Source organism: Gorilla gorilla, chromosome 7 (genome assembly GCF_029281585.2).
Source record: "Gorilla gorilla gorilla isolate KB3781 chromosome 7, NHGRI_mGorGor1-v2.1_pri, whole genome shotgun sequence".
Lineage (NCBI taxonomy): Eukaryota > Metazoa > Chordata > Mammalia > Primates > Hominidae > Gorilla > Gorilla gorilla.
Window position 1 is genome coordinate 2556157 of NC_073231.2, and position 25000 is coordinate 2581156.

Consider the following 25000-nt stretch of genomic DNA (forward strand, 5'->3'; position numbering starts at 1 on the left):
CGCCATCTGTATGAACATATAAATATCTACACCGCCATCTGTATTAAGATGGAGATATCTACACTGCTATCTGTATAAACATGGAAATATCTACACCGCCATCTGTATGAACATATAAATACGCCGCCATCTGTATTAAGAAGGAAATATCTAAACCGCTATCCGTATAAACATGGAAATATCTACACCGCTGCCTGTATAAACATGGAAATATCAGCACCGCTATCTCTATGAACATGGAAATATCTACACCGCTATCTGTAGGAACATGGAAATAGCTACACTGCTGCCTGTATAAACATGGAAATATCAGCACCGCTATCTGTATGAACATGGAAATATCTACACCACTATCTGTATGAACATGGATATATCTACACAGCCATCTGGATGAACATGGAAATATCTACACCACTATCTGTATGAACATGGAAATATCTACACCGCTATCTGTGTAAACATGCATAGATCTTCACCGCTATCAGTATAAACATGGAAATATCTACACCGCTATCTGTATGAACATGGAAATATCTACACCGCTATCTGTATGAACATGGAAATATCTACACCGCTCTCTGCATGAAAATGGAAACATCTACACTGCTATCTGCATATACATTTAAATATCTACACAGCTATCTCTTTACACATGGAAATAACTACACCGCTATCTGTATGAACATGGAAATATCTACACCGCCATCTGTATGAACACGGAAATATCTGCACCGCCATCTGTATGAACATATAAATATCTACACCGCCATCTGTATTAAGATGGAGATATCTACACTGCTATCTGTATAAACATGGAAATATCTACACCACCATCTGTATGAACATATAAATACCTACACAGCCATCTGTATTAAGAACGAAATATCTAAACCGCTATCTGTATAAACATGGAAATATCTACACCGCTGCCTGTATAAACAAAGAAATATCAGCACCGCTATCTGTATGAACATGGAAATATCTACACCGCTATCTGTATGAACATGGAAATATCTACTCCGATATCTGTATGAACATGGAAATAGCTACACCGCTATCTGCATGAACATGGATATATCTACACAGCCATCTGGATGAACATGGAAATATCTACACCGCTATCTGTATAAACATGGAAATATCTACACCGCTATCTGTATGAACATGAAAATATCTTCACCGCTATCTGTATGAACATGTAAATATCTACACCGCTATCTGTTTGAACATGGAAATATCTACACCGCTATCTGCATGAAAATGGAAATATCTACACCGCTCTCTGCATATACATTTAAATATCTACACAGCTATCTCTTTACACATGGATATAACTACACTGCTATCTGCATGAACATGGAAATATCTACACCGCCATCTGTATGAACATGGAAATATCTGCAATGCCATCTGTATGAACTTATAAATATCTACACCGCAATCTGTATTAAGATAGAGATATCTCCACTGCTATCTGTATAAACATGGAAATATCTACACCGCTATCTGTATAAACATGGAAATATCTACACCGCTATCTGTATAAACATGGAAATATCTACACCACTACCTGTATAAACATGGAAATATCAGCACCGCTATCTGTATGAACATGGAAATATCTACACCGCTATCTGTGTAAACATGCATACATCTTCACCGCTATCTGTATAAACATGGAAATGTCTACAAGGCTATCTGTATGAACATGGAAATATCTACACCGCTATCTGTACGAACATGGAAATATCTAAACCACTATCTGCATGAAAATAGAAATATCTACACAGCTATCTGCATATACATGGAAATATCTACACAGCTATCTCTTTACACATGGAAATAACTACACCGCTATCTGTATGAACATGGAAATATCTGCACAGCCATCTGTATGAACACATAAATATCTACACTGCCATCTGTATTAAGATGGAGATACCTACACCGCTATCTGTATAAACATGGAAATATCTACACCGCTATCTGTATAAACATGGAAATATCTACACGGCTATCTGTATAAACATGGAAATATCAGCACCACTATCTGTATGAACATGGAAATATCAGCCCCTCTATCTGTATGAACATGGAAGTATCTACACCGCTATCTGTATGAACATGGAAATATCTACACCGCTATCTTTATGAACACGGAAATATCTACACCGCTATCTGTTTGAACATGGAAATATCTACACCGCTATCTGTATGAACACGGAAATATCTACACCGCTATCTGTTTGAACATGGAAATATCTACACCGCTATCTGCATGAAAATGCAAATATATACACAGCTATCTGCATATACATGGAAATATCTACACAGCTATCTCTTTACACATGGAAAAGACTACACCGCTATCTGTATGAACATGGAAATATCTTCACCACCATCTATATGAACATGGATATATCTACACAGCCATCTGGATGAACATGGAAATATCTACACCGCTATCTGTATGAACATGGAAATATCTACACCGATATCTGTGTAAACATGAATACATCTTCACCGCTATCTGTATAAACATGGAAATATCTACACTGCTATCTGTATGAACATGGAAATATCTACACCGCTATCTGTTTGAACATGGAAATATCTACACCGCTATCTGCATGAAAATGGAAATATCTACACAGCGATCTGCATATACATGGAAATATCTACAAAGATATCTCTTTACACATGGAAATAAGTACAGCGCTATTTCTATAAACATGGAAATAGCTACACCGCCATCTGTATGAACATGGAAATATCTACACCGCTATCTGTATGAACATGGGAATATCTACACCGCTATCTGTATGAACATGGATATATCTACACAGCCCTCTGGATGAACATGGAAATATCCACACCGCTATCTGTGTAAACATGCATACATCTTCACCGCTATCTGTAGAAACATGGAAATATCTACACCGCTATCTGTATGAACATGGAAATATCTACACCGCTATCTGTTTGAAGATGGAAATATATACACCGCTATCTGCATGAAAATGGAAATATCTACACAGCTATCTGCATATAGATGGAAATATCTACACAGCTATCTCTTTACACATGGAAATAACTACACCACTATCTGTATGAACATGGAAAAATCTACACCGCCATCTGTATGAACATGGAAATATCTGCACCGCCATCTGTATGAACATATAAATATCTACACCGCCATCTGTATTAAGATGGAGATATCTACACCGCTATCTGAATAAACATGGAAATATCTACACCGCTATCTGTATAAACATGGAAATATCTACACCGCTATGTGTATAACCATGGAAATATCTACACCGCTACCTGTATAAACATGGAAATATCAGCACCGCTATCTGTATGAACATGGAAATATCTACACCGCTATCTGTATGAACATGGAAATATCTACAACGCTATCTGTATGAACATGGAAATATCTACAAAGCTAACTGAATGAACATGGAAAAATCTACACCGCTATCTGTTTGAACATGGAAATATCTACACCGCTATCTGCATGAAAATGGAAATAACTACACTGCTATCTGCATATACATGGAAATAACTACACAGCTATCTCTTTACACATGGAAATAACTACACCGCTCTATCTATAAACATGGAAATATCTACACCGCCATCTGTATGAACATGGAAATATCTGCACCGCCATCTGTATGAACATATAAATATCTACACCGCCATCTGTATTAAGAAGGAAATATCTAAACCGCTATCTGTATAAACTTGGAAATATCTACACCGCTGCCTGTATAAACATGGAAATATCAGCACCGCTATCTGTATGAATATGGAAATATCTACACCGCTATCTGTATGAACATGGAAATATCTACACCGCTATCTGTATGAACATGGAAATACCTACACAGCCATCTGGATGAACATGGAAATATCTACACCGCTATCTGTATGAACATGGAAATATGTACACCGCTATCTGTATGAACATGGATATATCTACACAGCTATCTGTATGAACATGGATATATCTACACAGCCATCTGGATGAACATGGAAATATCTACACCGCTATCTGTGTAAACATGCATACATCTTCACCACTATCTTATAAACATGGAAATAACTACACCGCTATCTGTATGAACATGGAAATATCTGCACCGCTATCTGTATGAACATGGAAATATCTACACCGCTATCTGTTTTAACATGGAAATATCTACACCGCTATCTGCATGAAAATGGAAATATCTACACAGCTATCTGCATATACATGGAAATATCTACACAGCCATCTCTTTACACATGGAAATAACTAAACCGCTATCTGTATGAACATGGAAATATCTACACCGCCATCTGTATGAACATGGAAATATCTGCACCGTCATCTGCATGAACATATAAATATCTACACCGCCGTCTGTATTAAGATGGACATATCTACACCGCTATCTGTATAAACATGGAAATATCAACACCGCTATCTGTATAAACATGGAAATATCTAAACCGATATCTGTATAAACATGGAAATATCTACACCGCTACCTGTATAAACATGGAAATATCAGCACCGCTATCTGTATGAACATGGAAATATCTACACCGCTATCTGTATGAACATGGAAATATCTACACCGCTCTCTGTATGAACATGGATATATCTACACATCCCTCTGGATGAACATGGAAATATCCACACCGCTATCTGTGTAAACATGCATACATCTTCACCGTTATCTGTATAAACATGGAAATATCTACACCGTTATCTGTATGAACATGGAAATATCTACACCGCTATCTGTTTGAAGATGGAAATATCTACACTGCTATCTGCATGAAAATTGAAATATCTACACAGCTATCTGCATATAGATGGAAATATCTACACAGCTGTCTGTTTACACATGGAAAAAACTACAACGCTATCTGTATGAACATGGACATATCTACACCGCCATCTGTATGAACATGGAAATATCTGCACCGCCATCTGTATGAACATATAAATATCTACACAGCCATCTGTATTAAGATGGAGATATCTACACCGCTATCTGTATAAACATGGAAATATCTACACCGCTATCTGTATAACCATGGAAATATCTACACCGCTACCTGTATAAACATGGAAATATCAGCACCGCTATCTGTATGAACCTGGAAATATCTACACCGCTATCTGTATGAACATGGAAATATCTACACTGCTATCTGTATGAACATGGAAATAACTACAAAGCTATCTGTATGAAAATGGAGATATCTACACCGCTATCTGTATGAACCTGGAAATATCTACACCGCTATCTGTATGAACATGGAAATATCTACACCGCTATCTGTATGAACATGGATATATCTACACAGCCATCTGAATGAACATGGAAATATCTACACCGCTATCTGTATGAACATGGAAATATCTACACCGCTATCTGTATTAACATGGATATATATAAACAGCCATCTGGATGAACATGGAAATATCTACACCGCTATCTGTGTAAACATGCATAGATCTTCACCGCTATCTCTATAAACATGGAAATATCTACACCGCTATCTGTATGAACATGGAAATATCCCCTCCGCTATCTGTATGAACATGGAAATATCTACACCGCTATCTGTTTGAACATGGAAATATCTACACGGCTATCTGCATGAAAATGGAAATATCTACACTGCTATCTGCCTATACATATAAATATCTACACAGCTATCTCTTTACACATGGAAATAACTACTCCGCTATCTGTATGAACATGGAAATATCTACACCGCCATCTGTATGAACACGGAAATATCTGCACCGCCATCTGTAAAAACATATAAATATCTACACCGCCATCTGTATTAAGATGGAGATATCTACACTGCTCTCTGTATAAACATGGAAATATCTAAACCGCCATCTGTATGAACATATAAATATCTACACCGCCATCTGTATTAAGAAGGAAATATCTAAACCGCTATCTGTATAAACATGGAAATATCTACACCGCTGCCTGTATAAACAAGGAAATATCAGCACCACTATCTGTATGAACATGGAAATATCTACACCGCTATCTGTATGAACATGGAAATATCTACACAGCTATCTGTATGAACATGGAAATGGCTACACCGCTATCTGAATGAACATGGATATATCTACACAGCCATCTGGATGAACATGGAAATATCTACACCGCTATCTGAGTAAACATGCATACATCTTCACCACTATCTGTATAAGCATGGAAATATCTGCACCGCTATCGGTATGAATATGGAAATATCTACACCGCTATCTGTATGAACATGGAAATACCTACACCGCTATCTGTTTGAACATGGAAATATCTACACCGCTATCTGCATGAAATTGGAAATATCTACACTGCTATCTGCATATACATTTAAATATCTACACAGCTATCTCTTTACACATGGAAATAACTACACCACTATCTGTATGAACATGGAAATAACTACACCGCCATCTGTATGAACATGGAAATATCTGCACCGCCATCTGTATGAACATATAAATATCTACACTGCCATCTGTATTAAGATGGAGATATCTACACTGCTATCTGTATAAACACGGAAATATCTACACCGCCATCTGTATGAACATATAAATACGCCGCCATCTGTATTAAGAAGGAAATATCTAAACCGCTATCCGTATAAACATGGAAATATCTACACCGCTTTCTGTATAAACATGGAAATATCTACACTGCTATCTGTATGAACATGGAAATATCTACACCGCTATCTGTTTGAACATGGAAATATCTACACCGCTATCTGCATGAAAATGGAAATATCTACACAGTGATCTGCATATACATGGAAATATCTACAAAGCTATCTCTTTACACATGGAAATAAGTACAGCGCTATTTCTATAAACATGGAAATAGCTACACCGCCATCTGTATGAACATGGAAATATCTACACCGCTATCTGTATGAACATGGGAATATCTACACCGCTATCTGTATGAACATGGATATATCTACACAGCCCTCTGGATGAACATGGAAATATCCACACCGCTATCTGTGTAAACATGCATACATCTTCACCGCTATCTGTAGAAACATGGAAATATCTACACCGCTATCTGTATGAACATGGAAATATCTACACCGCTATCTGTTTGAAGATGGAAATATATACACCGCTATCTGCATGAAAATGGAAATATCTACACAGCTATCTGCATATAGATGGAAATATCTACACAGCTATCTCTTTACACATGGAAATAACTACACCACTATCTGTATGAACATGGAAAAATCTACACCGCCAACTGTATAAACATGGAAATATCTGCACCGCCATCTGTATGAACATATAAATATCTACACCGCCATCTGTATTAAGATGGAGATATCTACACCGCTATCTGAATAAACATGGAAATATCTACACCGCTATCTGTATAAACATGGAAATATCTACACCGCTATGTGTATAACCATGGAAATATCTACACCGCTACCTGTATAAACATGGAAATATCAGCACCGCTATCTGTATGAACATGGAAATATCTACACCGCTATCTGTATGAACATGGAAATATCTACAACGCTATCTGTATGAACATGGAAATATCTACAAAGCTAACTGAATGAACATGGAAAAATCTACACCGCTATCTGTTTGAACATGGAAATATCTAAACCGCTATCTGCATGAAAATGGAAATAACTACACTGCTATCTGCATATACATGGAAATAACTACACAGCTATCTCTTTACACATGGAAATAACTACACCGCTCTATCTATAAACATGGAAATATCTGCACCGCCATCTGTATGAACATATAAATATCTACACCGCCATCTGTATTAAGAAGGAAATATCTAAACCGCTATCTGTATAAACCTGGAAATATCTACACCGCTGCCTGTATAAACATGGAAATATCAGCACCGCTATCTGTATGAATATGGAAATATCTACACCGCTATCTGTATGAACATGGAAATATCTACACCGCTATCTGTATGAACATGGAAATACCTACACAGCCATCTGGATGAACATGGAAATATCTACACCGCTATCTGTATGAACATGGAAATATGTACACCGCTATCTGTATGAACATGGATATATCTACACAGCTATCTGTATGAACATGGATATATCTACACAGCCATCTGGATGAACATGGAAATATCTACACCGCTATCTGTGTAAACATGCATACATCTTCACCAATATCTTATAAACATGGAAATAACTACACCGCTATCTGTATGAACATGGAAATATCTGCACCGCTATCTGTATGAACATGGAAATATCTACACCGCTATCTGTTTGAACATGGAAATATCTACACCGCTATCTGCATGAAAATGGAAATATCTACACAGCTATCTGCATATACATGGAAATATCTACACAGCCATCTCTTTACACATGGAAATAACTAAACCGCTATCTGTATGAACATGGAAATATCTACACCGCCATCTGTATGAACATGGAAATATCTGCACCGTCATCTGTATGAACATATAAATATCTACACCGCCGTCTGTATTAAGATGGACATATCTACACCGCTATCTGTATAAACATGGAAATATCAACACCGCTATCTGTATAAACATGGAAATATCTACACCGATATCTGTATAAACATGGAAATATCTACACAGCTACCTGTATAAACATGGAAATATCAGCACCGCTATCTGTATGAACATGGAAATATCTACACCGCTATCTGTATGAACATGGAAATATCTACACCGCTATCTGTATGAACATGGATATATCTACACAGCCCTCTGGATGAACATGGAAATATCCACACCGCTATCTGTGTAAACATGCATACATCTTCACCGTTATCTGTATAAACATGGAAATATCTACACCGCTATCTGTTTCAATATGGAAATATCTACACTGCTATCTGCATGAAAATTGAAATATCTACACAGCTATCTGCATATAGATGGAAATATCTACACAGCTGTCTGTTTACAAATGGAAATAACTACAACGCTATCTGTATGAACATGGACATATCTACACCGCCATCTGTATGAACATGGAAATATCTGCACCGCCATCTGTATGAACATATAAATATCTACACAGCCATCTGTATTAAGATGGAGATATCTACACCGCTATCTGAATAAACATGGAAATATCTACACCGCTATCTGTATAAACATGGAAATATCTACACCGCTATCTGTATAACCATGGAAATATCTACACCGCTACCTGTATAAACATGGAAATATCAGCACCGCTATCTGTATGAACCTGGAAATATCTACACCGCTATCTGTATGAACCTGGAAATATCTACACCGCTATCTGTATGAACATGGAAATATCTACACCGCTATCTGTATGAACATGGATATATCTACACAGCCATCTGGATGAACATGGAAATATCTACACCGCTATCTGTATGAACATGGAAATATCTACACCACTATCTGTATGAACTTGGATATATCTACACAGCCATCTGGATGAACATGGAAATATCTACACCGCTATCTGTGTAAACATGCATAGATCTTCACCGGTACCTCTATAAACATGGAAATATCTACACCGCTATCTGTATGAACATGGAAATATCCACACCGCTATCTGTATGAACATGGAACTATCTACACCGCTATCTGTTTGAACATGGAAATATCTACACCGCTATCTGCATGAAAATGGAAATATCTACACTGCTATCTGCATATACATTTAAATATCTACACAGCTATCTCTTTACACATGGAAATAACTACACCGCTATCTGTATGAACATGGAAATATCTACACCGCCATCTGTATGAACACGGAAATATCTGCACCGCCATCTGTATGAACATATAAATATCTACACCGCCATCTGTATTAAGATGGAGATATCTACACTGCTATCTGTATAAACATGGAAATATCTACACCGCCATCTGTATGAACATATAAATATCTACACAGCCATCTGTATTAAGAACGAAATATCTAAACCGCTATCTGTATAAACATGGAAATATCTACACCGCTGCCTGTATAAACAAGGAAATATCAGCACCGCTATCTGTATGAACATGGAAATATCTACACCGCTATCTGTATGAACATGGAAATATCTACTCCGCTATCTGTATGAACATGGAAATAGCTACACCGCTATCTGCATGAACATGGATATATCTACACAGCCATCTGGATGAACATGGAAATATCTACACCGCTATCTGTATAAACATGGAAATATCTACACCTCTATCTGTATGAACATGAAAATATCTACACCGCTATCTGTATGAACATGTAAATATCTACCCCGCTATCTGTTTGAACATGGAAATATCTACACCGCTATCTGCATGAAAATGGAAATATCTACACTGCTATCTGCATATACATTTAAATATCTACACAGCTATCTCTTTACACATGGAAATAACTACACTGCTATCTGCATGAACATGGAAATATCTACACCGCCATCTGTATGAACATGGAAATATCTGCAATGCCATCTGTATGAACTTATAAATATCTACACCGCAATCTGTATTAAGATAGAGTTATCTCCACTGCTATCTGTATAAACATGGAAATATCTACACCGCTATCTGTATAAACATGGAAATATCTACACCGCTATCTGTATAAACATGGAAATATCTACACCACTACCTGTATAAACATGGAAATATCAGCACCGCTATCTGTATGAACATGGAAATATCTACACCGCTATCTGTGTAAACATGCATACATCTTCACCGCTATCTGTATAAACATGGAAATGTATACAAGGCTATCTGTATGAACATGGAAATATCTACACCGCTATCTCTACGAACATGGAAATATCTAAACCACTATCTGCATGAAAATAGAAATATCTACACAGCTATCTGCATATACATGGAAATATCTACACAGCTATCTCTTTACACATGGAAATAACTACACCGCTATCTGTATGAACATGGAAATATCTGCACCGCCATCTGTATGAACACATAAATATCTACACTGCCATCTGTATTAAGATGGAGATACCTACACCGCTATCTGTATAAACATGGAAATATTTACACCGCTATCTGTATAAACATGGAAATATCTACACGGCTATCTGTATAAACATGGAAATATCAGCACCGCTATCTGTATGAACATGGAAATATCAGCCCCTCTATCTTTATGAACATGGAAGTATCTACACCGCTATCTGTATGAACATGTAAATATCTACACCGCTATCTTTATGAACACGGAAATATCTACACCGCTATCTGTTTGAACATGGAAATATCTACACCGCTATCTGTATGAACACGGAAATATCTACACCGCTATCTGTTTGAACATGGAAATATCTACACCGCTATCTGCATGAAAATGCAAATATATACACAGCTATCTGCATATACATGGAAATATCTACACAGCTATCTCTTTACACATGGAAAAAACTACACCGCTATCTGTATGAACATGGAAATATCTTCACCGCCATCTATGTGAACATGGATATATCTACACAGCCATCTGGATGAACATGGAAATATCTACACCGCTATCTGTATGAACATGGAAATATCTACACCGATATCTGTGTAAACATGAATACATCTTCACCGCTATCTGTATAAACATGGAAATATCTACACTGCTATCTGTATGAACATGGAAATATCTACATCGCTATCTGTTTGAACATGGAAATATCTACACCGCTATCTGCATGAAAATGGAAATATCTACACAGCGATCTGCATATACATGGAAATATCTACAAAGCTATCTCTTTACACATGGAAATAAGTACAGCGCTATTTCTATAAACATGGAAATAGCTACACCGCCATCTGTATGAACATGGAAATATCTACACCGCTATCTGTATGAACATGGGAATATCTACACCGCTATCTGTATGAACATGGATATATCTACACAGCCCTCTGGATGAACATGGAAATATCCACACCGCTATCTGTGTAAACATGCATACATCTTCACCGCTATCTGTAGAAACATGGAAATATCTACACCGCTATCTGTATGAACTTGGAAATATCTACACCGCTATCTGTTTGAAGATGGAAATATATACACCGCTATCTGCATGAAAATGGAAATATCTACACAGCTATCTGCATATAGATGGAAATATCTACACAGCTATCTCTTTACACATGGAAATAACTACACCACTATCTGTATGAACATGGAAAAATCTACACCGCCAACTGTATAAACATGGAAATATCTGCACCGCCATCTGTATGAACATATAAATATCTACACCGCCATCTGTATTAAGATGGAGATATCTACACCGCTATCTGAATAAACATGAAAATATCTACACCGCTATCTGTATAAACATGGAAATATCTACACCGCTATGTGTATAACCATGGAAATATCTACACCGCTACCTGTATAAACATGGAAATATCAGCACCGCTACCTGTATGAACATGGAAATATCTACAACGCTATCTGTATGAACATGGAAATATCTACAACTCTATCTGTATGAACATGGAAATATCTACAAAGCTAACTGAATGAACATAGAAAAATCTACACCGCTATCTGTTTGAACATGGAAATATCTACACCGCTATCTGCATGAAAATGGAAATATCTACACTGCTATCTGCATATACATGGAAATAACTACACAGCTATCTCTTTACACATGGAAATAACTACACCGCTCTATCTATAAACATGGAAATATCTACACCGCCATCTGTATGAACATGGAAATATCTGCACCGCCATCTCTATGAACATATAAATATCTACACCGCCATCTGTATTAAGAAGGAAATATCTAAACCGCTATCTGTATAAACCTGGAAATATCTACACCGCTGCCTGTATAAACATGGAAATATCAGCACCGCTATCTGTATGAATATGGAAATATCTACAACGCTATCTGTATGAACATGGAAATATCTACACTGCTATCTGTATGAACATGGAAATAGCTACACCGTTATCTGTATGAACATGGAAATAGCTACACCATTATCTGTATGAACGTGGAAATATCTACACCGCTATTGGTATGAACATGGAAATACCTACACAGCCATCTGGATGAACATGGAAATATCTACACCGCTATCTGTATGAACATGGAAATATGTACAACGCTATCTGTATGAACATGGATATATCTACACAGCTATCTGTATGAACATGGATATATCTACACAGCCATCTGGATGAACATGGAAATATCTACACCGCTATCTGTGTAAACATGCATACATCTTCACCACTATCTTATAAACATGGAAATAACTACACCGCTATCTGTATGAACATGGAAATATCTGCACCGCTATCTGTATGAACATGGAAATATCTACACCGCTATCTGTTTGAACATGGAAATATCTACACCGCTATCTGCATGAAAATGGAAATATCTACACAGCTATCTGCATATACATGGAAATATCTACACAGCCATCTCTTTACACATGGAAATAACTACACCGCTATCTGTATGAACATGGAAATATCTACACCGCCATCTGTATGAACATGGAAATATCTGCACCGTCATCTGTATGAACATATAAATATCTACACCGCCGTCTGTATTAAGATGGACATATCTACACCGCTATCTGTATAAACATGGAAATATCTAAACCGATATCTGTATAAACATGGAAATATCTACACCGATATCTGTATAAACATGGAAATATCTACACCGCTACCTGTATAAACATGGAAATATCAGCACCGCTATCTGTATGAACATGGAAATATCTACACCGCTATCTGTATGAACATGGAAATATCTACACCGCTATCTGTATGAACATGGATATATCTACACAGCCCTCTGGATGAACATGGAAATATCCACACCGCTATCTGTGTAAACATGCATACATCTTCACCGTTATCTGTATAAACATGGAAATATCTACACCGTTATCTGTATGAACATGGAAATATCTACACCGCTATCTGTTTGAAGATGGAAATATCTACACCGCTATCTGCATGAAAATTGAAATATCTACACAGCTATCTGCATATAGATGGAAATATCTACACAGCTGTCTGTTTACACATGGAAATAACTACAACGCTATCTGTATGAACATGGACATATCTACACCGCCATCTGTATGAACATGGAAATATCTGCACCGCCATCTGTATGAACATATAAATATCTACACCGCCATCTGTATTAAGATGGAGATATCTACACCGCTATCTGAATAAACATGGAAATATCTACACCGCTATCTGTATAAACATGGAAATATCTACACCGCGATCTGTATAACCATGGAAATATCTACACAGCTACCTGTATAAACATGGAAATATCAGCACCGCTATCTGTATGAACCTGGAAATATCTACACCGCTATCTGTATGAACATGGAAATATCTACACTGCTATCTGTATGAACATGGAAATATCTACAAAGCTATCTGTATGAAAATGGAGATATCTACACCGCTATCTGTATGAACCTGGAAATATCTACACCGCTATCTGTATGAACATGGAAATATCTACACCGCTATCTGTATGAACATGGATATATCTACACAGCCATCTGAATGAACATGGAAATATCTACACCGCTATCTGTATGAACATGGAAATATCTACACCGCTATCTGTATTAACATGGATATATCTAAACAGCCATCTGGATGAACATGGAAATATCTACACCGCTATCTGTGTAAACATGCATAGATCTTCACCGCTATCTCTATAAACATGGAAATATCTATACCGCTATCTGTATGAACATGGAAATATCCACTCCGCTATCTGTATGAACATGGAAATATCTACACCGCTATCTGTTTGAACATGGAAATATCTACACCGCTATCTGCATGAAAATGGAAATATCTACACTGCTATCTGCATATACATATAAATATCTACACAGCTATCTCTTTACACATGGAAATAACTACACCGCTATCTGTATGAACATGGAAATATCTACACCGCCATCTGTATGAACACGGAAATATCTGCACCGCCATCTGTAAGAACATATAAATATCTACACCGCCATCTGTATTAAGATGCAGATATCTACACTGCTATCTGTATAAACATGGAAATATCTAAACCGCCATCTGTATGAACATATAAATATCTACACAGCCATCTGTATTAAGAAGGAAATATCTAAACCGCTATCTGTATAAACATGGAAATATCTACACCGCTGCCTGTATAAACAAGGAAATATCAGCACCGCTATCTGTATGAACATGGAAATATCTACACCGCTATCTGTATGAACATGGAAATATCTACACAGCTATCTGTATGAACATGGAAATAGCTACACCGCTATCTGAATGAACATGGATATATCTACACAGCCATCTGGATGAACATGGAAATATCTACACCGCTATCTGAGTAAACATGCATAAATCTTCACCACTATCTGTATAAGCATGGAAATATCTGCACCGCTATCGGTATGAATATGGAAATATCTACACCGCTATCTGTTTGAACATGGAAATATCTACACCGCTATCTGCATGAAATTGGAAATATCTTCACTGCTATCTGCATATACATTTAAATATCTACACAGCTATCTCTTTACACATGGAAATAACTACACCACTATCTGTATGAACATGGAAATAACTACACCGCCATCTGTATGAACATGGAAATATCTGCACCGCCATCTGTATGAACATATAAATATCTACACCGCCATCTGTATTAAGATGGAGATATCTACACTGCTATCTGTATAAACATGGAAATATCTACACCGCCATCTGTATGAACATATAAATATGCCGCCATCTGTATTAAGAAGGAAATATCTAAACCGCTATCCGTATAAACATGGAAATATCTACACCGCTGCCTGTATAAACATGGAAATATCAGCACCGCTATCTCTATGAACATGGAAATATCTACACCGCTATCTGTAGGAACATGGAAATAGCTACACTGCTGCCTGTATAAACATGGAAATATCAGCACCGCTATCTGTATGAACATGGAAATATCTACACCACTATCTGTATGAACATGGATATATCTACACAGCCATCTGGATGAACATGGAAATATCTACACCACTATCTGTATGAACATGGAAATATCTACACCGCTATCTGTGTAAACATGCATAGATCTTCACCGCTATCAGTATAAACATGGAAATATCTACACCGCTATCTGTATGAACATGGAAATATCTACACCGCTATCTGTATGAACATGGAAATATCTACACCGCTCTCTGCATGAAAATGGAAACATCTACACTGCTATCTGCATATACATTTAAATATCTACACAGCTATCTCTTTACACATGGAAATAACTACACCGCTATCTGTATGAACATGGAAATATCTACACCGCCATCTGTATGAACACGGAAATATCTGCACCGCCATCTGTATGAACATATAAATATCTACACCGCCATCTGTATTAAGATGGAGATATCTACACTGCTATCTGTATAAACATGGAAATATCTACACCGCCATCTGTATGAACATATAAATACCTACACAGCCATCTGTATTAAGAACGAAATATCTAAACCGCTATCTGTATAAACATGGAAATATCTACACCGCTGCCTGTATAAACAAAGAAATATCAGCACCGCTATCTGTATGAACATGGAAATATCTACACCGCTATCTGTATGAACATGGAAATATCTACTCCGATATCTGTATGAACATGGAAATAGCTACACCGCTATCTGCATGAACATGGATATATCTACACAGCCATCTGGATGAACATGGAAATATCTACACCGCTATCTGTATAAACATGGAAATATCTACACCGCTATCTGTATGAACATGAAAATATCTTCACCGCTATCTGTATGAACATGTAAATATCTACACCGCTATCTGTTTGAACATGGAAATATCTACACCGCTATCTGCATGAAAATGGAAATATCTACACTGCTCTCTGCATATACATTTAAATATCTACACAGCTATCTCTTTACACATGGATATAACTACACTGCTATCTGCATGAACATGGAAATATCTACACCGCCATCTGTATGAACATGGAAATATCTGCAATGCCATCTGTATGAACTTATAAATATCTACACCGCAATCTGTATTAAGATAGAGATATCTCCACTGCTATCTGTATAAACATGGAAATATCTACACCGCTATCTGTATAAACATGGAAATATCTACACCGCTATCTGTATAAACATGGAAATATCTACACCACTACCTGTATAAACATGGAAATATCAGCACCGCTATCTGTATGAACATGGAAATATCTACACCGCTATCTGTGTAAACATGCATACATCTTCACCGCTATCTGTATAAACATGGAAATGTCTACAAGGCTATCTGTATGAACATGGAAATATCTACACCGCTATCTGTACGAACATGGAAATATCTAAACCACTATCTGCATGAAAATAGAAATATCTACACAGCTATCTGCATATACATGGAAATATCTACACAGCTATCTCTTTACACATGGAAATAACTACACCGCTATCTGTATGAACATGGAAATATCTGCACAGCCATCTGTATGAACACATAAATATCTACACTGCCATCTGTATTAAGATGGAGATACCTACACCGCTATCTGTATAAACATGGAAATATCTACACCGCTATCTGTATAAACATGGAAATATCTACACGGCTATCTGTATAAACATGGAAATATCAGCACCGCTATCTGTATGAACATGGAAATATCAGCCCCTCTATCTGTATGAACATGGAAGTATCTACACCGCTATCTGTATGAACATGGAAATATCTACACCGCTATCTTTATGAACACGGAAATATCTACACCGCTATCTGTTTGAACATGGAAATATCTACACCGCTATCTGTATGAACACGGAAATATCTACACCGCTATCTGCTTGAACATGGAAATATCTACACCGCTATCTGCATGAAAATGCAAATATATACACAGCTATCTGCATATACATGGAAATATCTACACAGCTATCTCTTTACACATGGAAAAAACTACACCGCTATCTGTATGAACATGGAAATATCTTCACCACCATCTATATGAACATGGATATATCTACACAGCCATCTGGATGAACATGGAAATATCTACACCGCTATCTGTATGAACATGGAAATATCTACACCGATATCTGTGTAAACATGAATACATCTTCACCGCTATCTGTATAAACATGGAAATATCTACACTGCTATCTGTATGAACATGGAAATATCTACACCGCTATCTGTTTGAACATGGAAATATCTACACCGCTATCTGCATGAAAATGGAAATATCTACACAGCGATCTGCATATACATGGAAATATCTACAAAGCTATCTCTTTACACATGGAAATAAGTACAGCGCTATTTCTATAAACATGGAAATAGCTACACCGCCATCTGTATGAACATGGAAATATCTACACCGCTATCTGTATGAACATGGGAATATCTACACCGCTATCTGTATGAACATGGATATATCTACACAGCCCTCTGGATGAACATGGAAATATCCACACCGCTATCTGTGTAAACATGCATACATCTTCACCGCTATCTGTAGAAACATGGAAATATCTACACCGCTATCTGTATGAACATGGAAATATCTACACCGCTATCTGTTTGAAGATGGAAATATATACACCGCTATCTGCATGAAAATGGAAATATCTACACAGCTATCTGCATATAGATGGAAATATCTACACAGCTATCTCTTTACACATGGAAATAACTACACCACTATCTGTATGAACATGGAAAAATCTACACCGCCATCTGTATGAACATGGAAATATCTGCACCGCCATCTGTATGAACATATAAATATCTACACCGCCATCTGTATTAAGATGGAGATATCTACACCGCTATCTGAATAAACATGGAAATATCTACACCGCTATCTGTATAAACATGGAAATATCTACACCGCTATGTGTATAACCATGGAAATATCTACACCGCTACCTGTATAAACATGGAAATATCAGCACCGCTATCTGTATGAACATGGAAATATCTACACCGCTATCTGTATGAACATGGAAATATCTACAACGCTATCTGTATGAACATGGAAATATCTACAAAGCTAACTGAATGAACATGGAAAAATCTACACCGCTATCTGAACATGGAAATATCTACACCGCTATCTGCATGAAAATGGAAATAACTACACTGCTATCTGCATATACATGGAAATAACTACACAGCTATCTCTTTACACATGGAAATAACTACACCGCTCTATCTATAAACATGGAAATATCTACACCGCCATCTGTATGAACATGGAAATATCTGCACCGCCATCTGTATGAACATATAAATATCTACACCGCCATCTGTATTAAGAAGGAAATATCTAAACCGCTATCTGTATAAACTTGGAAATATCTACACCGCTGCCTGTATAAACATGGAAATATCAGCACCGCTATCTGTATGAATATGGAAATATCTACACCGCTATCTGTATGAACATGGAAATATCTACACCGCTATCTGTATGAACATGGAAATACCTACACAGCCATCTGGATGAACATGGAAATATCTACACCGCTATCTGTATGAACATGGAAATATGTACACCGCTATCTGTATGAACATGGATATATCTACACAGCTATCTGTATGAACATGGATATATCTACACAGCCATCTGGATGAACATGGAAATATCTACACCGCTATCTGTGTAAACATGCATACATCTTCACCACTATCTTATAAACATGGAAATAACTACACCGCTATCTGTATGAACATGGAAATATCTGCACCGCTATCTGTATGAACATGGAAATATCTACACCGCTATCTGTTTTAACATGGAAATATCTACACCGCTATCTGCATGAAAATGGAAATATCTACACAGCTATCTGCATATACATGGAAATATCTACACAGCCATCTCTTTACACATGGAAATAACTAAACCGCTATCTGTATGAACATGGAAATATCTACACCGCCATCTGTATGAACATGGAAATATCTGCACCGTCATCTGCATGAACATATAAATATCTACACCGCCGTCTGTATTAAGATGGACATATCTACACCGCTATCTGTATAAACATGGAAATATCAACACCGCTATCTGTATAAACATGGAAATATCTAAACCGATATCTGTATAAACATGGAAATATCTACACCGCTACCTGTATAAACATGGAAATATCAGCACCGCTATCTGTATGAACATGGAAATATCTACACCGCTATCTGTATGAACATGGAAATATCTACACCGCTATCTGTATGAACATGGATATATCTACACAGCCCTCTGGATGAACATGGAAATATCCACACCGCTATCTGTGTAAACATGCATACATCTTCACCGTTATCTGTATAAACATGGAAATATCTACACCGTTATCTGTATGAACATGGAAATATCTACACCGCTATCTGTTTGAAGATGGAAATATCTACACTGCTATCTGCATGAAAATTGAAATATCTACACAGCTATCTGCATATAGATGGAAATATCTACACAGCTGTCTGTTTACACATGGAAATAACTACAACGCTATCTGTATGAACATGGACATATCTACACCGCCATCTGTATGAACATGGAAATATCTGCACCGCCATCTGTATGAACATATAAATATCTACACAGCCATCTGTATTAAGATGGAGATATCTACACCGCTATCTGAATAAACATGGAAATATCTACACCTCTATCTGTATAAACATGGAAATATCTACACCGCTATCTGTATAACCATGGAAATATCTACACCGCTACCTGTATAAACATGGAAATATCAGCACCGCTATCTGTATGAACCTGGAAATATCTACACCGCTATCTGTATGAACATGGAAATATCTACACTGCTATCTGTATGAACATGGAAATAACTACAAAGCTATCTGTATGAAAATGGAGATATCTACACCGCTATCTGTATGAACCTGGAAATATCTACACCGCTATCTGTATGAACATGGAAATATCTACACCGCTATCTGTATGAAGATGGATATATCTACACAGCCATCTGAATGAACATGGAAATATCTACACCGCTATCTGTATGAACATGGAAATATCTACACCGCTATCTGAATTAACATGGATATATCTAAACAGCCATCTGGATGAACATGGAAATATCTACACCGCTATCTGTGTAAACATGCATAGATCTTCACCGCTATCTCTATAAACATGGAAATATCTACACCGCTATCTGTATGAACATGGAAATATCCACTCCGCTATCTGTATGAACATGGAAATATCTACACCGCTATCTGTTTGAACATGGAAATATCTACACGGCTATCTGCATGAAAATGGAAATATGTACACTGCTATCTGCCTATACATATAAATATCTACACAGCTATCTCTTTACACATGGAAATAACTACACCGCTATCTGTATGAACATGGAAATATCTACACCGCCATCTGTATGAACACGGAAATATCTGCACCGCCATCTGTAAGAACATATAAATATCTACACCGCCATCTGTATTAAGATGGAGATATCTACACTGCTATCTGTATAAACATGGAAATATCTAAACCGCCATCTGTATGAACATATAAATATCTACACAACCATCTGTATTAAGAAGGAAATATCTAAACCGCTATCTGAATAAACATGGAAATATCTACACCGCCATCTGTATGAACATATAAATACGCCACCATCTGTATTAAGAAGGAAATATCTAAACCGCTATCCGTATAAACATGGAAATATCTACACCGCTGCCTGTATAAACATGGAAATATCAGCACCGCTATCTCTATGAACATGGAAATATCTACACCGCTATCTGTAGGAACATGGAAATAGCTACACCGCAGCCTGTATAAACATGGAAATATCAGCACCGCTATCTGTATGAACATGGAAATATCTACACCACTATCTGTATGAACATGGATATATCTACACAGCCATCTGGATGAACATGGAAATATCTACACCACTATCTGTATGAACATGGAAATATCTACACCGCTATCTGTGTAAACATGCATAGATCTTCACCGCTATCAGTATACACATGGAAATATCTACACCGCTATCTGTATGAACATGGAAATATCTACACCGCTATCTGTATGAACATGGAAATATCTACACCGCTATCTGTTTGAACATGGAAATATCTACACCGCTATCTGCATGAAAATGGAAATATCTACACTGCTATCTGCATATACATGGAAATATCTACACAGCTATCTCTTTACACATGGAAATAACTACACCGCCGTCTGTATGAACATGGAAATATCTGCACCGCCATCTGTATGAACATATAAATATCTACACCGCCCTCTGTATTAAGATGGAGATATCTACACCGCTATCTGTATAAACATGGAAATATCTACACCGCTATCTGTATAAACATGGAAATATCTACACCGCTATCTGTATAAACATGGAAATATCTACACCGCTACCTGTGTAAACATGGAAATATCAGCACCGCTATCTGTATGAACATGGAAATATCTACACCGCTATCTCTATGAACATGGAAATATCTACACCGCTATCTCTATGAACATGGAAATATCTACACCGCTATCAGTATGAACAAGGAAATATCTACACCGCTATCTGTATGAACATGGATATATCTACACAGCCATCTGGAAGAACATGGAAATATCCACACCGCTATCTGTGTAAACATGCATACATCTTCACCGCTATCTGTATAAACATGGAAATATCTACACCGCTATCTGTATGAACATGGAAATATCTACACCGCTATCTGTTGGAAGATGGAAATATATACACCGCTATCTGCATGAAAACGGAAATATCTACACAGCTATCTGCATATACATGGAAATATCTACACAGCTATCTCTTTACACATGGAAATAACTACGCCGCTATCTGTATGAACATGGAAATATCTACACCGCCAACTGTATGAACATGGAAATATCTGCACCGCCATCTGTATGAACATATAAATATCTACACCGCCATCTGTATTAAGACGGAGATATCTACACTGCTATCTGAATAAACATGGAAATATCTACAACGCTATCTCTATAAACATGGAAATATCTACACCGGTATCTGTATAACCATGGAAATATCTACACCGCTACCTGTATAAACATGGAAATATCAGCACCGCTATCAGTATGAACATGGAAATATCTACACCGCTGCCTGTATAAACATGGAAATATCAGCACGGCTATCTGTATGAACCTGGAAATATCTACACCGCTATCTGTATGAACATGAAAATAACTACACTGCTATCTGTATGAACATGGAAATAGCTACACCGTTATCTGTATGAACATGGAAATAGCTACACCACTATCTGTATGAACATGGAAATATCTACACCGCTATCTGTATGAACATGGATATATCTACACAGCCATCTGGATGAACATGGAAATATCTACACCGCTATCTGTATGAACATGGAAATATCTACACCACTATCTGTATGAACATGGATATATCTACACAGCCATCTGGATGAACATGGAAATAACTACACCACTATCTGTGTAAACATGCATAGATCTTCACCGCTACCTCTATAAACATGGAAATATCTATAAAGCTATCTGTATGAACATGGAAATATCCACACCGCTATCTGTATGAACATGGAAATATCTACACCGCTATCTGTTTGAACATGGAAATATCTGCACCGCTATCTGCATGAAAATGAAAATATCTACACTGCTATCTGCATATACATTTAAATATCTACACAGCTATCTCTTTAAACATGGAAATAACTACACCGCTATCTGCATGAACATGGAAATATCTACACCACCATCTGTATGAACACGGAAATATCTGCACCGCCATCTGTAAGAACATATAAATATCTACACCGCCATCTGTATTAAGATGGAGATATCTACACTGCTATCTGTATAAACATGGAAATATCTAAACCGCCATCTGTATGAACATATAAATATCTACACAGCCATCTGTATTAAGAAGGAAATATCTAAACCGCTATCTGTATAAACATGGAAATATCTACACCGCTGCCTGTATAAACAAGGAAATATCAGCACCGCTATCTGTATGAACATGGAAATATCTACACCGCTATCTGTATGAACATGGAAATATCTACACAGCTATCTGTATGAACATGGAAATAGCTACACCGCTATCTGAATGAACATGGATATATCTACACAGCCATCTGGATGAACATGGAAATATCTACACCGCTATCTGAGTAAACATGCATACATCTTCACCACAATATGTATAAGCATGGAAATATCTGCACCGCTATCGGTATGAACATGGAAATATCTACACCGCTATCTGTATGAACATGGAAATACCTACACCGCTATCTGTTTGAACATGGAAATATCTACACCGCTATCTGCATGAAATTGGAAATATCTACACTGCTATCTGCATATACATTTAAATATCTACACAGCTATCTCTTTACACATGGAAATAACTACACCACTATCTGTATGAACATGGAAATAACTACACCGCCATCTGTATGAACATGGAAATATCTGCACCGCCATCTGTATGAACATATAAATATCTACACCGCCATCTGTATAAAGATGGAGATATCTACACTGCTATCTGTATAAACATATAAATATCTACACCGCCATCTGTATAAAGAAGGAAATATCTAAACCGCTATCTGTATAAACATGGAAATATCTACACCGCTGCCTGTATAAACATGGAAATATCAGCACCGCTCTCTGTATGAAAATGGAGATATCTACACCGCTATCTGTATGAACATGGAAATATCTACACCGCTATCTGTATGAACATGGAAATAGCTACAC